Here is a 16987-nt window from a genome sequence, read left to right as displayed (position 1 = left end):
AAATGTTTTGTATAATGTAGATAATGCCATTATATGTATATTTGTAATATACATTGGTTAAAAATTTGTATATTTTTGTCCCTGCAGCTATTGCATGTGTGTCTCTATGAGGAATCCAAATACAGGAAGTGAGGGTGGACAAGCAGGGCTCTGTGCAGTAAGAAAGAGCAGAACAGTGTTCACTGAGGCTCTGTGACACGCTCCTGGCTCATACATCGGGATGATTGACAAGCCAGGAGCCTGAACAGATCCCCGTATGCGGTTTTGGACCGGACCTAAAACCGTAGTATCACCGTTTGATTCTGGTCAGATCATTAAAGTAAATGGAGTCACGGGCTGATCCGGCCGGGGTAAAGGAGCGCCCTGTTTTCCCCTCCCCCTGCCGGATCCAGCCCCCGTATGTACAAAACGTGGTGTGAATGCACCCCTAGCCTGTTGCAAAAAATCTGAACAGTATGCATTTATACAGGGAAGGATACCAACAACAGAAGACTATGTGCAAAAACTTTTTAACCCCTTTCAATTTCTGACACGTTTGTAAATTCCCACCTTCTGAGACCCATCATTTTTTTCCATGTAAAGAGCCACAAGGGCTTGTTTTTTGTGTGACCATTTGTCCATTTTAAAGCCACCATAAAATGTACTACGAAGCCAGAAAAGAAAATGTGTAGGCTGAAATTAAAGAGAAAAAAAGTAACATAATTCTGCAATTTTGGATCAATTTAATTTTTTATACTGTTCTTTTTGCGGTAAAACTAACATGTTGGTCCTCATTTAAGAGTGTAGGGTTTTATTTGTTGTAAGTTTAATAATCCATATGTTTGTTTTCTCATTTATTTATTTTTATGGATGTATGGCAAGAAATCTGCAATTCTGCCATTTGGCATTTTATTTTCCGTTTACACCTTTAACCCCTTAAGGACCAAGGGCGTATAGGTACGTCCTTGGTCCTGCTCTCCTGATATAACGCGGGGTTACACAGTAACCCCGCGTCATATCACGGCGGGCCTGGCGTCATAGTGAAGCCGGGACCCGCCTCTAATAGCGTGCGGCGCCGATCACGGCGCCGCGCGCTATTAACCCTTTAGCCGTGCGCTCAGAGCTGAGCCGCGCGGCTAAAAGCAAAACCGAAAGTGGCCGGCTAGCTCAGTCGGGCTGTTCAGGATAGCTGCGGCTAATCGCGGCATCCCGAACAGCTGACAGGACAGCGGGAGGGCCCCTTCCTGCCTCCTCGCTGTCCGATCGCCGAATGACTGCTCAGTGCCTGAGATCCAGGCATGAGCAGTCATGCGGCAGAATCGTTGATCACTGGTTTCTTATGAGAAACCAGTGATCAATGATGAAGATCAGTGTGTGCAATGTTATAGGTCCCTATGGGACCTATAACACTGCAAAATAAAGTGAAAAAAAAAGTGAATAAAGATCATTTAACTCCTCCCCTATTAAAAGTTTGAATCACCCCCCTTTTCCAATAAAAAAAAAAACACAGTGTAAATAAAAATAAAAATAAACATATATGGTATCACCACGTGCGGAAATGTCCGAATTATAAAAATATATCATTAATTAAACCACTCGGTCAATGGCATGAGCGCAAAAAAATTCCAAAGTCCAGAATAGTGCATTTTTGGTCACTTTTTATATAATTTAAAAATGAAAAAAAAGCGATCAATAAGTCCTATAAATGTAAAAATGGTACCGTTAAATACTTCAGATCACGGCGCAAAAAATGAGCCCTCATACCGCCCCATACACGGAAAAATAAAAAAGTTATAGGGGTCAGAATATGACAATTTTAAACGTATTAATTTTCCTGCATGTAGTTATGATTTTTTCCAGAAGTTCGACAAAATCAAACCTATAAGTAGGGTATCATTTTAATCGTATGGACCTACAGAATAAAGATAAGGTGTCATTTTTACCGAAAAATGTACTAAGTAGAAACGGAAGCCCCCAAAATTTACAAAACGGCGTTTTTTTTTTTCAATTTTGTCGCACAATGATTTTTTTTCCATTTTACCGTAGATTTTTGGGCAAAATGACTGATGTCATTACAAAGTAGAATTGGTGGCGCAAAAAATAAGCCATCATATGGATTTTTAGGTGCAAAATTGAAAGAGTTATGATTTTTTAAAGGCAAGAAGCAAAAAACGAAAATGCAAAAACGGAAAAACCCCCGGTCCTTAAGGGGTTAAAGGGGTACTCCAGGGAACTAAACCCAGAGCCCATCGTTTCCCTCTTATCAACCTATTTTACTGTCTAAATATAATTCGCTATATAGAGCAGTTTCCTCTCTTTGGTTATCACTTACATGCATGAAGTAAGGGAATGACATCATCCAGCCATCCATTCTGTCTCTGTTCAAATCCCTCTTTGAATGCAGCCCCCACCCTCCTGAGAGTCACAGGCCTTGTGGTTTCAGTGCTGAACTGATGAGTCATGCTGCCTTTAATGCTGAGAACTGGGAGGTGTGTGCAGGCTCAGCCAATTAGACACTGAATCTCTCTCTGCGGCTCAGAGCAGGAGGGTGGGGGCTGGCAGAGCAGAGCTGCAATGATTTCTGGGAGATGTAGCCATGGGGAATAAGGATGGCAAAGAATATCAAGCAGCCAAAGAAGACATCAGAGGCCACAGTAACCATGCATTTCAGGCAGGATGGTTTACAGGGAACATATCCAGGTAGTGTGATTGCTTTGAAGCTTTTGTATATAAATATGCTTCCCTGGAGTACTTCTTTAACCAATTGGCAAATGGAAAAATGGGAGAGGGGTGAATTTTTAAGACATTTTTTGTTGCTTTTTTTTAAACATGTTTTTAGTCCACCTATTTCATGATAAATCATTAGATTGCTTACACTGATCAATGCTATGCTACTCCACTGCATTGATCATTAAAACCAGTGCTCTGCTATTTCAGTCTTCCTGAGGTCTGAGGCTTACATGGTCACCCTTCAGCACCCTGCAATTGCACCTTGGTGGTGCTGATCAGGACCCTGACATTTGTGGCATCTGTCAGATAACCCTCTACATGCTGTGATTTCTAATATTTATGGTGTGTAGAGGGTTAAACGCTACACCCACCGCTTATAGAGCTTAGTTCCTGAGCCCGCTCTATATTCATTGACCGTTGAGCACTGTAAAGGGCATATTGGAAGTCAGTAAGTGGCTAAAGCCTTTTTCCAACAAAATGTAAATTGATAACAATGAGCATAGTTTGTGAGGTCAAAAGAGCTTCATTGACTGAAACCCACTAGTGATGTCACTGTAGCATGACAGACAAAACCATAGTTATGATGTCACAGCAATGAACAGAAACCCCCAATGGATGTAACAGTAGCTTTCCTAACTTAAATTGGCTGTAAATGTCTCAGCAGTTGTCTATTGTTATGTCTGAAATTATCTTGTGGTATCATAGCTACTCATGTTATGTCACAGCAGTGTATTGTACCTGTCTGAAACTTCCATGTGATGTCATAGCAGCTTACTGAACCTGACTGAAACTCACATGTGATGTCACAGCAGCTTATTGTACCTGTCTGAAACTTCCATGTGATGTCATAGCAGTTTACTGTACCTCACTAAAACTCACATGAGGTGTCACAGCAGCTTATTGTACCTTTCTGAAAATTCCATGTGATGTCATAGCAGCTTACAGCACCTGATAGAAACTCACATGTGATGTCACAGCAGCTTATTGTACCTGTCTGAAACCCATGTGTGATGTCACAGCAGTTTACTGTACCTCACTAAAACTCACATGTGATATCACAGCAGCTTACTGTATCTGTCTGTAATCCAAGTGTGATGTCACAGCAGCTTATTGAACCTGACAAACTCACATGTGATGTCACAGCAGCTTACTGTATCTGTCTGTAACCCAAGTGTGATGTCACAGCAGCTTATTGAACCTGACAAACTCACATGTGATGTCACAGCAGCTTACTGTATCTGTCTGTAACCCAAGTGTGATGTCACAGCAGCTTATTGAACCTGACAAACTCACATGTGATGTCACAGCAGCTTACTGTATCTGTCTGTAACCCAAGTGTGATGTCACAGCAGCTTATTGAACCTGACAAACTCACATGTGATGTCACAGCAGCTTACTGTATCTGTCTGTAACCCAAGTGTGATGTCACAGCAGCTTATTGAACCTGACAAACTCACATGTGATGTCACAGCAGCTTACTGTATCTGTCTGTAACCCAAGTGTGATGTCACAGCAGCTTATTGTACCTGTCTGAAACTTCCATGTGATGTCATAGCAGTTTACTGAACCTGACTGAAACTCACATGTGATGTCACAGCAGCTTATTGTACCTGTCTGAAACTTCCATGTGATGTCATAGCAGTTTACTGTACCTCACTAAAACTCACATGTGGTGTCACAGCAGCTTATTGTACCTGTCTGAAAATTCCATGTGATGTCATAGCAGCTTACTGCACCTGATTGAAACTCACATGTGATGTCACAGCAGCTTATTGTACCTGTCTGAAACCCATGTGTGATGTCACAGCAGTTTACTGTACCTCACTAAAACTCACATGTGATATCACAGCAGCTTACTGTATCTGTCTGTAACCCAAGTGTGATGTCACAGCAGCTTATTGAACCTGACAAACTCACATGTGATGTCACAGCAGCTTACTGTATCTGTCTGTAACCCAAGTGTGATGTCACGGCAGCTTATTGTACCTGTCTGAAATCCTTGTGTGATGTCACAGCAGTTTACTGTACCTCACTAAAACTCACATGTGATGTCACAGCAGCTTATTGTACCAGTCTGAAACTCACATGTGATGTCACAGCAGCTTACTGTATCTGTTTGTAACCCAAGTGTGATTTCACAGAAGCTTACTGTACCTGACTGAAACCCACATGTGATGTCACAGCAGCTTACTGTACCTGACTGAAACTCACATGCGATGTCACAGCAGCTTATTGTACCAGTCTGAAACTCACATGTGATGTCACAGCAGCTTATTGTACCAGTCTGAAACTCACATGTGATGTCACAGCAGCTTACTGTATCTGTTTGTAACCCAAGTGTGATTTCACAGAAGCTTACTGTACCTGACTGAAACCCACATGTGATGTCACAGCAGCATACTGTACCTGACTGAAACTCACATGCGATGTCACAGCAGCTTATTGTACCTGACTGAAACTCACATGTGGTGTCACAACAGCTTACTGCACCTGACTGAAACCCATGTGTGATGTCACAGCAATTTACAGTACTGAAACCTACTTCTAATGTTATAGTTGCTTTCCTAACTTGTCCACAAGTGATGTCTTCCCCCATCATCCCTGACAGAATAATCCGATAACCTCACAGCAGCCGATCTTACGCACTGTTATCATATCTCCTCAGCTTACACAGGACCAGAGATAAACAAAGAGCCCCTGTCATTTTTTAATCAGTTATCTTATAAAACTTCCTACACAGATTCTTTTAGTGATGCCACTTGTTATCTGTGTTCTTACACAGGACTGCAGGCATAGCTACTGCATTATCCTAAACCTGGTTATTTCAGTGTTCTACCAATACAGCATCAAACAGTTACGTTGCATTTATGTGCAATGACGACCAATTACAACCATGTAATAAAAGTTTCCTATAAATAGCGAACAACTGGTTCATATGGGAAAAACACTGATTTATAAAAAAAAAAAAAAAAAAAAAAAAAACAAAGAAAATTAATTAACAATGTCCCATGTACATATATATGAAACTTTACTGTAGTAGTTTACAGGTGTAAATAGGTATTTAGAATATTAAACTACATTGCTACATAATGGTCAATCATTTGGGACAATAGAGTAAGAATCATCAATGAGAACAACTACGTATATCCCAATTAGTGTCAAATTGGCAACAAGAAACACTCATGGGTGACATCTATTAACCCCTTTAGAACAACTACATGTGCTTGATAGATCAGCCTTTATTCAATGTATTATATTCATCTATCACTTTAAGATCTATTCTTTCACTCCAGGTAGTGGACAGGATATTTAGTGACAAGTCAGTAAGTGCCTAAAAGTAAAGAATTACATTGTAATCTAGGTCATCTGAGTTCTCTGACTTGTAATAAGAATCTGGCAGTCATCCTGCCACACACTTACCTCTTGTGTTGAAGATGCTGGTGCTTCCTTGTAAGCTCTGTGTGGTGGACATCAGATGAAGCCTCTCAGTGTCATCACTCTTCCCTCAGGGCACAGTCTGACAGAAGGAGAGCAATGAGTCCTCTCACTGTAACACATGGTGCACTGTCACTGACTGCTCTGTCCTCTCCCTCCCACAGTGAAAGACACCCCTGGTTGGGAGGTGGCAGCCCTGGGCGCGGCAGGACACTATTGTCACCCATGGGAGTAGAATGGAAGAGATTCTGGTGGGATTAGGAAGAAGCAGAGGTAGCTTGCCCTGCCTTAACCAAGAGCAAGAAATGCTCTGTAGCCCTGGCAGTAACAAGGCCCTCAATTTATACCGTAGTTTTTGCCATATAAGATGCTCCGGCATATAAGACGCACCCAATTTTAAAGGAGGAAAATCTAGATAAAAAAGATTCTGAACCAAATACAATGTAAAGTATAGGACAGCCGTTGGCTGTCCGGGCATGCCAGGAGTTGTAGTTTTGCAACATCTGGAGGTCCACAGATTGAAGACCACTGGTATAGGAGGTAATACTCATGTGTCCCCGCCGCTCTGGACCCGTCACCGCTCGTCACCGCTGCCCTGGATGTCGCCTTCCATGGCTGTCGCCGCGTCCCCGGGGTGTCCCCGTTTCTCCAGAACGTCTCTGCTGCCCGGTATCCTTGCTCTCCGTCACCGCCATCACGTCGCTACGACGAGATGACGACGAAGGAGAGCGCCGGCCATGCAGGGGATCCCGGCACGGAGCAGTCATTCGCCGATCGGGCACCGAGGAGGCAGGTAAGGTCCCTCCCGGTGTCCTTTAAGCTGTTCGGGATGCTGCAATTTCACCGCGGGAGTCCCGAACAGCCCGACTGAGCAGCTGGGTTAGTGTCACTTTCGCTTCAGACGCGGCCGTCAGCTTTGATCGCCGCGTCTGAAGGGTTAATACAGGGCATCACCGCGATCGGTGATGTCCTGTATTAGCCGTGGGTCCCGGCCGTTGATGGCCGCAGGGACCGCCGCGATAGGACAGGGTTTTAATGTGTATTTGCCATATAAGACGCACCAACTTCCCCCCCCCCCCCAGTTTTGGGGAAGAAAAAGTGCGTCTTATACAGCGAAAAATATGGTAACCCATAGAAAATTAATATTATTATAGGATTATTATGCTAATCAATATATAATCTATCTATCTATTTTAATAGAGATAAACAAATATATATTAAACAATGCATTTAATTAATAACATAAATAAGCTAAAAAATACCCTACAAATACTTGTAGAAAGTCTGCCTGCATAATATATTTCTATAATTGGACCTCCTTGGGCTGAGTTCACACGTAGCGGCCAAAATGAGTACATAATTGCAACATAGCAATCACAGTCACAATTTGTTAGCCCAGCCTAATTTAATCGTCATTTTTAAGAATAGAAGGGCAGCATACTGTTTATCTGACTGTCTTACCTTTTACTATTCTTGATTAAGAAACCTGTCCCATTTTTAACTTTTCCATATTCTGCTTCAATAGGAAAAAGAAAAACTTCTGTGAGGGGTGTGATTTAGGCTCGGGGGTAGAATATGAGTCTGAGGGGGTGTGATTTAGGCTCGGGAGTGGAGTGTGAGTCTGAGGGGGTGTGAGTCACTAAAAGCTGTGAATATGAGTCTGAAGGGGTGTGAACCAGGTTTAGGGGGTTTAAATATGAGGCTGAGGGAGGCATGAATCAGGCTCCTTTACCCCTTTAACCTAGCACTTACCTCCTATTTTAAAGTAAAGTTCATTCCCTACCTGAGTATTCAGAGTTAACATAAAAGATGTGGGCCAGACATCACAGTGCACTCAAGGCACCATACAAAGCTTGTACCAATAGACATTACTTTAGAAGTAAATATACCTGTAGGGTCGTACACGCACTACTTTCAGCAAAGCAAACTGATGAGGTTGAGTATTCTTTTCAATATAAATAAAATAAAAAAATGTAAATATTTTTTGTATTGATAGAAGTTTACAGTCTTGCAGGTAGGATAGATATCTATGGTATATGTTTAATAAAACATTTTTAAATGTGATGTGAACTGGCGCTTAATCTCTAATCCACTCTATTTGAGATAATTATGTAAATGGCGAATAAATTAGTGACTCAAATCTAAAAGCATACACATATGTCAGCGATACCATTATTAAAGTGACTGCCCCTAATCGGCACCTTTTTTAAGTGACGCTGATATCATTGCCTAGAAAGAAACTTCTGGGGCTTTACTATAACTTTGAGGCTTATAAAAATAAGTCTATTTATTTAGCTGGGCTAAATTGGGCCTAATGAATATCATCAGCTTTGCATGACTCATCTATGAGAAGGATATAAATTTCGGATGTCGACAAATCATACTCCCAGCTATTCAACACTGTGCAAGTGCTAGGCTTTACTTTGGTAAAATATGCCAAGATTTGACTATGACAGAAGTGACACCTGATAAAACCAATGGACTATAAATTAAAAGATGATTTAATGCTGCTCCTCCTAAATGCAAAGCTGTCAGATATAGTACATATACCAGATGTACCCTCTTATTCTATATATGCTGCACATTGGACAAAGGGAATCTAAACATGCGCCATTTCAAGGGGTTTTCCAGGATTTTTTTGTTATTTGACTATGCTACAGGGGCTGTAAAGTTAGTGTAGTTCCTAATATAGTGTCTGTACCTGTGTGTGACAGTGGTCTCGCAATTCTCCTGTGATTTTCGCCCCTATATTTATTTTTAACAGCATACAAAATTTCTCAGGTCTTGGGTTTTCCCTGCTTGCAGTGCATCGAGACCTGACCTCACTAGTCAGATGATGACAGGAAGCCTGTCTGCTTCAATGGGTGGAGCGACCGCTGAGTGGGAGAGAGATGATTTTGCAACAGTTGTAGGCACCCTGGTTAGAAACCACTGGTCTTTTAAATGGAATGCAACTCACTTGTGTTTCAATGGATGGTGTGGCTGATGTGTAAAAGGGAGGAAAGGGACCTCACACTCACAATCATGGGACTATGGGATGTGTAGTTTGAGAACAAAGACAAGCACAGATCCTTCCTAAGCATGTCCATTACTGTCTGGCATGTAAGTACTAGAATCACCTTATGGTGGATAACCCCTTTAATTACAGTATTCATTTAAGGAACACATTTATTTAGTAGTGATACAAAATAGGAATTGCCACATTCATGGGGTAAGTTTCCTAGAACATTCCTATTCCTTATTCTCAATTAAGGCTTACAGACATCAAAAAGTGGGTATCATGCTCAGAATTCCATTATTTAAAAGCAGCTCTCCCAGTCAGGACATATTTTACATGTTTGACTATAACCAATGAGTGACCAATCCTAGGCCATGAATATCAGATCAGTAGATGTCTGACACATAGTACCCCCAACAGTAAGCGGATTAAAGGGGCTGCATCACACTAGCTGCAGCCTCTTCATTGTTTGCCAGATACAACTCCATACATTTTTGATAGCTGTGACTGATACATCAGATATGCAGGCGTGTTTACTACCATATATACAAAGCTGTACCCGGTAAAAAAAAAAAAAAAAGGAAAAAGGCTGCAGCGCCCTTCAATCAGCTGATCAGTAAGGCCATATGTTCACACGTCGGAATTTCCATACGGATTCCACTCGGAATCTCAGCATGGAAATTTCGCTCCAACAGAGGCCCATTGAATTCACTTGGATTCAGATGTTTCCGACACGGAAATTCCATTTTTCGTTTCCGCAGAAAGAATTAACCTGTTCATTCTTTTTTGCAGACACCACACGGAGTACATAGCCATCTATAAGATTGCGCATTTCTGTGTGGTTCGAGCACCAGAATATTATGCTGGCACCCGTAGTCTGGGGAATTTCCACACAAACATTCCGAAGCGTGAACATAGCCTAGGAGAACTTGAAGTCAGACCTCTACTAGTTTGATACTAAATACTTTCTATAATTTATTATTTCCTATCACTGGTGAGGACATTGCTTTTGTGTTTTACATTATTGTTGTTGCTTAATCTTTTTTAATTTGAAACTCTGAATGCTCCTGTATGGAATCAGAGGCAACAGTTAGTAAATAGGGCCCTATAGAAGTCTTAAGGTATTGAATTATGGCTTCCTATACTTCAGAGATTGTTGTAATACACTTGTGTGTACCAGCCCTAAAACGATCTGTATATTGGTCTGCTTATTTATCTTTATATGAATATTTGGTGGGTATTTTTATATCAGATGTTTTGTTGTAGTTTATTACTAAGAGAATCTAGAGGATTGGTCTTTAGTAATGAGATCTAAATATGCATGTGCAGCATTTTTGATCACTGTTTGTTTTTGCCTCTAGAATCTATACGATTATCTCTATAAGATGTTTGTCTTTGCTAAAGTGTTGTCACATCTTTGGTTAGAAGGAATCATTCATGTATACTCATGGGGCTCTAGAATGACTTTGTAGCTTAAAATAGTGGGTCTATTTATTTAGCACCGTTTAATACCCAGCTATATGATGTCAGATATTTAGCGAATGTTCAGCTGCATTGGCAAAGTAAAACAAGATATATGTAGAGTATCCATGAAATAGAAAATTATAAACAAATATATTAAAGAGTGACTTTGTTTTATCCCCCATAAATCAACATTACAAGCAGAGATAAAAAAAAAAAAAAACTTTATATTTTATTACAGAAAAATAATGCTTGTATCTCATTTATTAAAATCGTCTTCTCCTCCCCCCCCCATGCCTTCTGCACAGACCCTTTACTCTGGATTAATTAATGAAAATAGGTGCACATTAGGCAGAAAAGAGACAGCTTTTCATCTTCATTTAGGAATCAGGTTACAGCTGCTGCCAAAGAAGCCTATGCAGAGACAGGATGGGAGGGAACAGCTCTTAAATGGTCACTGTTGTTTTAAACAACTTCTTTCTATTTGATAGCCTAAAGGATTCATAGCATTTGTAAATCACTTAATTTACAAAAAATGATTCCATAACCTAGAAATAAAAGTCTAAAGTCTTGCCCACTAGGTGTCTCACTTTTCTGCAAACTGCTATTCGCTGCTTGTTGTTAGGGGAATTCTGTCTCTAGTAATAGAGACACCAGAACAGAACACAAGAAAGGGGGGCTTAGCTTGTGCTATGCAGGGTTGAGAGGCAGAGAGCCTGGGCTGCATACTTGCCATGTGAGAGATTATCTGTCTCCTCTGTGTTGTGCCTGAAAGGTAAATCAAGGCCTACCTCACATCTATGACTATCTATAAAGGTAGTCTGGGGCACACCTAATGTCTCATCATTGCTTCTCTTTTCCCTCTCCACCAATGTAGCTCTGAATCCTCAGATTGACTGCTGTGTATAAAGACAAGTAAATCTGTTACAGGTTCACCTAGAATTCAGAGCAGATTTATGTAAAAGCAAAGGAGAAGAAAGATTATCAGACACCTTTTACCCCTATATTGAGAACAAAATGAGCATTAGTAAAGAAGAGCCAGTCTGCTTTAAACTTTAAAACTATTTGAATTTAAATGTTCTATGTCCTTTCCTGGTATGATCCAAAACTAGTGTGACAAGCAGGCATGTGACAAGTGTGATTAAAGGAGTACTGTAGTGTAGGACAAGTGTGATTAAAGGAGTACTGTAGTGTAGGGCAATTTATTCCCTATCAAAACGATCGCAGGGGGTCCGACTGCTGGGAACCCCCACACACACACACACAAACTAACACACACACAATCTCCTGAACGGCACCCAGGCTTTCCCAATGAAAGGAGCTGTGTCGACCACAGCATGAAGCAGTGGCCGGCATGCTCACTCTGTACATCTTTATGGGAGAGCAGGAGATACAGCATTTGTGCGGAGGGGGCGTGTTGACCACTGCTTCATGCAAGGGTTGACAGTCTCTTTGCACAGAGCAGAGATCGCTCTGTACACAAGGAGAGCTGGGCACCTGGCAGGAGATCCTAGCATTCATACCCCTTGCAATCAGACACATGATAAATTATTCTACACCACAGTACTCCCTACTATTCAATGAGGCGCTCTGCTTTCTCTTTTTATACTATATATTCGATACCTTTGGAGACAAGAAATAGGTGTGGAATTATATTTCTCGAGCTTATTTTTTTACCTTAAATGGGCACTGTCATGAACTTTTTTAAATATGTTGTAGTACTTATGTACTACAACATATCTCTAATATACATCAATTATTTTTTGTGTGTTTAAAATATAGTATTTTCCATTTGAAATCCACTAGGGGTCTCCCTCCTAGAGGCTTGTGCTGTGGCGGCACTGCTGAATTTGGACCGATCCCGGCTGGGCAATCAGTCTGAGTTCAGTTAGCCTGTGCTCGCTCCCTGCCTGTCAATCAGGAAGTGAGCACTGTGAATGCCGGGGCTGCATGCATTGGCTCATTGGCGCACAGAATATCAGTGCCGTGCTAATGTTCCAGGACTGTACATGTCCTTTTGAAGTAAGTCTGATCTGAGGTCTTATCTAAGGTCCGGGGTCTTGGCAGGTCCGGAATAGCTCCTATACTCCTCCTCCCTGGATAGCACATGCAGTGAGAAACAGGGAGGAGGAGACCCCGGAGCAGCCTGCTGTGCGATTGGCCACTCATCTCCCGACGAGAGCGCTGCATAGACTAGGTAAGGGCGGAAGCCCAGCAGGCTTCGGTGATGTCGCGCCTGCTAGGGAAGTCGTCTTCCTTCAGGCAGCATGTGCAGCGTTACGGCGTTGAAAAATTCTATTTAGAAGGTAGGAAAACATTTTTTAAAGGCAGGGAGGGTGTTAGGGAGAGATAACCAATAGGTAGGGGCAGAAACAAACAAACAAAGAAAAAAAAGATGGTGGGAGCTATTCTTTAATTCGTGGGGAAATGCTCAAGATTTAATATGCTCTAGGTACAAATACATCGGACAAGGAATGTTAGAAAGATAGATATGTAGTTGAGATACAGTAAAAGGAGCAGTATTGATAAATCTATAGAAGGTAAGATCAGAATAAATATCATAATTCTAACATAACAAAAATTTAAAATATGAGATGAATAGTCCAATTTAAATGCGGTAGTATCCAAAGGAAATATTTAAGTATTATCAAATAATAAGCATATCATTATGTTTGTGGTGATACTTACATTCAAACAAATTAACTTCTAGCAGATCTTGGCAACCCAAAAATGCCTTATTGTTTCACTTCAAACATTATCTCAGAATTCTAAGTATTTATCTAAGAGTTATAACTTTGAGATTGACATTCTGCCAGTGTTCTTTGTCATTATGCTGAGAATGTAAAAGTTTAAATTTCAATATCAGATTCCTAAAAACATGATTGGAAGTCAACAAATTTGTGTCTTCTGCTTTGTTATTTTGGATGTTTTCAAGAAAGATGCCCTATCTGAATTTTGGAGATTCAGCTGACCCATGTGTGCTCTTCTTTGGCATCTCATGAAACCTCCAATGCAGATTTAAACATTGTCAAAAACACAAAATCAATTCAGTAGGTCACACTTACATCTATAGTGAACATATAATATCAGAAAGCTGTAATACATAAATAATAACATTCATAATACAATACAATACAATATAGTGTTAAATATGGCTGATGATATAATATAATAATTTAGCTATAAGCACATCCATATGGTAAGCTTATAGCTAAATTCAAATTGTTTGGCTCAGAGCTCTGTCACTGGAGGTCCGGTGTCAATTTTTTCCCCTGCTCTGGCACGCGATGACATCATAGAGAAAGAAGAGTAGTCTCGCCACAGGCGTGTAGCCTGAAGCCCTGTGGTGAGTATTTTTTCTTTTTTTTGTTAATCTGTTTGTGTAAAGTGATACAGCATATCATATCACCTTGACAGCATATCATTGCCTCTTCCAGAATATGCAATCTCAGGTGCAGAGTTTGCCACAAGAGCAGCTAAGTGCTTCAATGATGTAACATAATGGGGTGTCACATTTAGTACCTGATCAGCTACCCAATTAACTTTGTTCACAGATTACTGCAGTTTTTGCATTGTAGCTTGTGCTTGTTCCTTTTTTGGAAATGTATTTTGGAAAAAAAGATTGGAACCATCTTTGCTCAATTACTCATACATGAGTGTCTCAAGGGAAACCTAAACACAGAGAGGGAAAACTAACTATATGGGGACCTATATACAGGTGGAAACTACCTATGGGGGGATAAACTATATGAGGAACTACCTACAAGAGGGAAGTAATTACCAGAGGGAACCTATCTACAGGTGGGGTACCTCCTACAGGGGGTCCTTTATACAGGGAGCAAACTACATACAGGGGGTCCTATGTAAAGGATCCTATATAAAGGGGATCCTATATAAAGGATCCTACATACAGATGTATGCTATCTACAGGGGGATCCTATACACATGGGGCAAATTACCTACAAGGGGCAACTATATCAAGAGGGTCTACCTACAAGAGCAACTATCTACAAGGTAAACTACCTATAGTGGGGGACCAACCTACTCCAACCTACGTATCTACCTATCCTACTGTAAAGGGCACAATGAAGAGCATTATTACTGCTGGAAAAATGTAAAGCATAAAATGTTTGTCTTGCAGGTTCTGCGGTGAAGAATTGTAGCTGGAAACAATTGTTCTGATGGTCTAGGATGGATGGAGAAGAAGAAGAAAAATGAAAAGCTCAGATCAGAGAAGATGTCACCTGTCAGTCACCAGAAGTAACTGCACTATAATTACTTGATAATGATAGATGTTCTGGTGGTGGCATTTTTAGACAGTATGTAGGGGCATCACTGGATATAACTGCACTGTAATCACTGACATGGTCTGTAGTAGCAATGATAATGATATGGTGTTGCTGTATTTCTTAGGTTTAAAGGGTCATTGTTAAATGCATTGTTATCACTTATATGGTCTGCCATGGTAATAATAGTAGTTGGCAGAATGTTGGTATGGGGAGTCTTCTTCAACTTGACAGGCTGACAATGTTATTGCTCTTAAAGGGAACCTGTTTGATTATACCTGCAAACCAGGTAGGTATGGACCCTGAGAGGTGCTGAAGCCATTCTAGAAAACACTAGAAGAAAGGCCGCAGGCATGGAACTTAGAAAAGAGTCTGTCTCAAGGAGAAGTGAGCCAAGAGTCTTGAATCCTGCCGAACAAAGTTGGTCAAAGTTGGTCAAGAAAAAGGAAAGGCAGCTGGACACTGCCTTTTGAAGACAAGTGCTCCTTCACGGTGGTCTGAGGAAAGAGGAGGAGGGATATGTGAGAATGAGGTAAGACAAGGTGTATTTCCCTACCTGCTGATTGATGCAAGGGGGGAGACACCGTGTCCCTTTGCCAGACTGGCACATAGCAGGTGGCTGTGGTGGACACACAAAGTGACATTAGAGACTGTTAGAGTTAGGGACCGACCAGGGGACAAGGAGAGTGAGCCCTAAACAGACACTAAAATCATCTCTCCCTGCATACTTGCCCATCCACCCTAAAACGGTGAATTGACAACTGGGCGCCGGCCCCTCCCTGAACTAAAGCGCTGGGGCCTAATAAAAACACACACTAATAAATAGTCAGGCACCAACCAGAAAACTAACAGGAACATACAACTCTATAGTACATAAGTTCAGAGGACACAGATTAGAGAGTAGTACAGAGGACACCAATCAGCGGTCGTGAACAGAGGACACCATAGATCAGTGGACATGAACAGGGGGCTCAGTGGCCGTGGACAGAGGACTCTATAGATCAGTGGTCATGAACAGAGGACTCATAGATAAGTGATCATGAACAGAACTCCAAAGATCTGAATAAAGAACTAAATAACAAATAGAGTTCAAAACACCAGACAGGAAAACGGATAAGTCAACAGACTATAAGAACAGACAGGAATGTAGCATAATTCCCCAGAACATCCAATAGACATGAAGTCCCACTGGACCAGAAACAGGATCAATAGTTCAACAAGAATGATCGCAATCTCCCAGACAACCTCCAGTAGAAACAGGAATGTCTTGATACTAGAACGCAATCTCCCAGAGTCCACCTTGGAGCACGGAGATATCTTGTACTAATTCTCAATTTCCAGGATTCCCCATGGATAGGTAACAGGGATATCTAGATACACAGGATATAATTATAGAACACAGTACACACTGAACAAGACAGAAATCGCAATCCCTCAGAAAACCTCCAGTAGACAGGATTGCCCCCATGGAGCAGAAACAGGGATGCCTAACATAGGCCACTGTTCACACTGGACACACAAACTGGACACTCCACTCCACTATAGGAATAGCCATTAATAATAAATCCAAATAGACTACTGACCAGCGACACACACACACACACCGCAGTGTGGTCAGGATGCTGGCCCAGTAGGAAAACATAAATATAAAACACAGAACTTCACATAAACAGATACAAGAGAATACACAGTGTGAACAGACACATAACAGAAAGGATATATAAATCCTAAAACTGACTAAACAAACACAGCTTAAAATCTACTAAGAGCATGCAAAAACATGGCTAAAACCAGAAAATACAAAGTACATACTAAAACAGATATAGTAGATTAAAAGCTCAAATAATAAGAGTTTCACCCAGCCTCCATTAGCCGCATGGCAGTAGCAAGTTAGCAGCATGTCCAGCATAGCAGAAAGTCAGGGTATAATGAGGATAATCACCCGCGCTGAGGCTAGTTTGGGCTGACTATAAATAGACACACCCAAAAGCCTATTGGCTAACAGAGGCTGAAGCTGAAAGAGCCAGAGACATTAACTCTTCCCTGACTAGGAAACATAAAACTGTTCACACACAGCAAAACCAATAGGCTGTGTGTG

This window comes from Hyla sarda, chromosome 1 (assembly GCF_029499605.1).
Source record: "Hyla sarda isolate aHylSar1 chromosome 1, aHylSar1.hap1, whole genome shotgun sequence".
Classification (NCBI taxonomy): Eukaryota; Metazoa; Chordata; class Amphibia; order Anura; family Hylidae; genus Hyla; species Hyla sarda.
Note: the sequence above shows the minus strand (reverse complement) of the source record.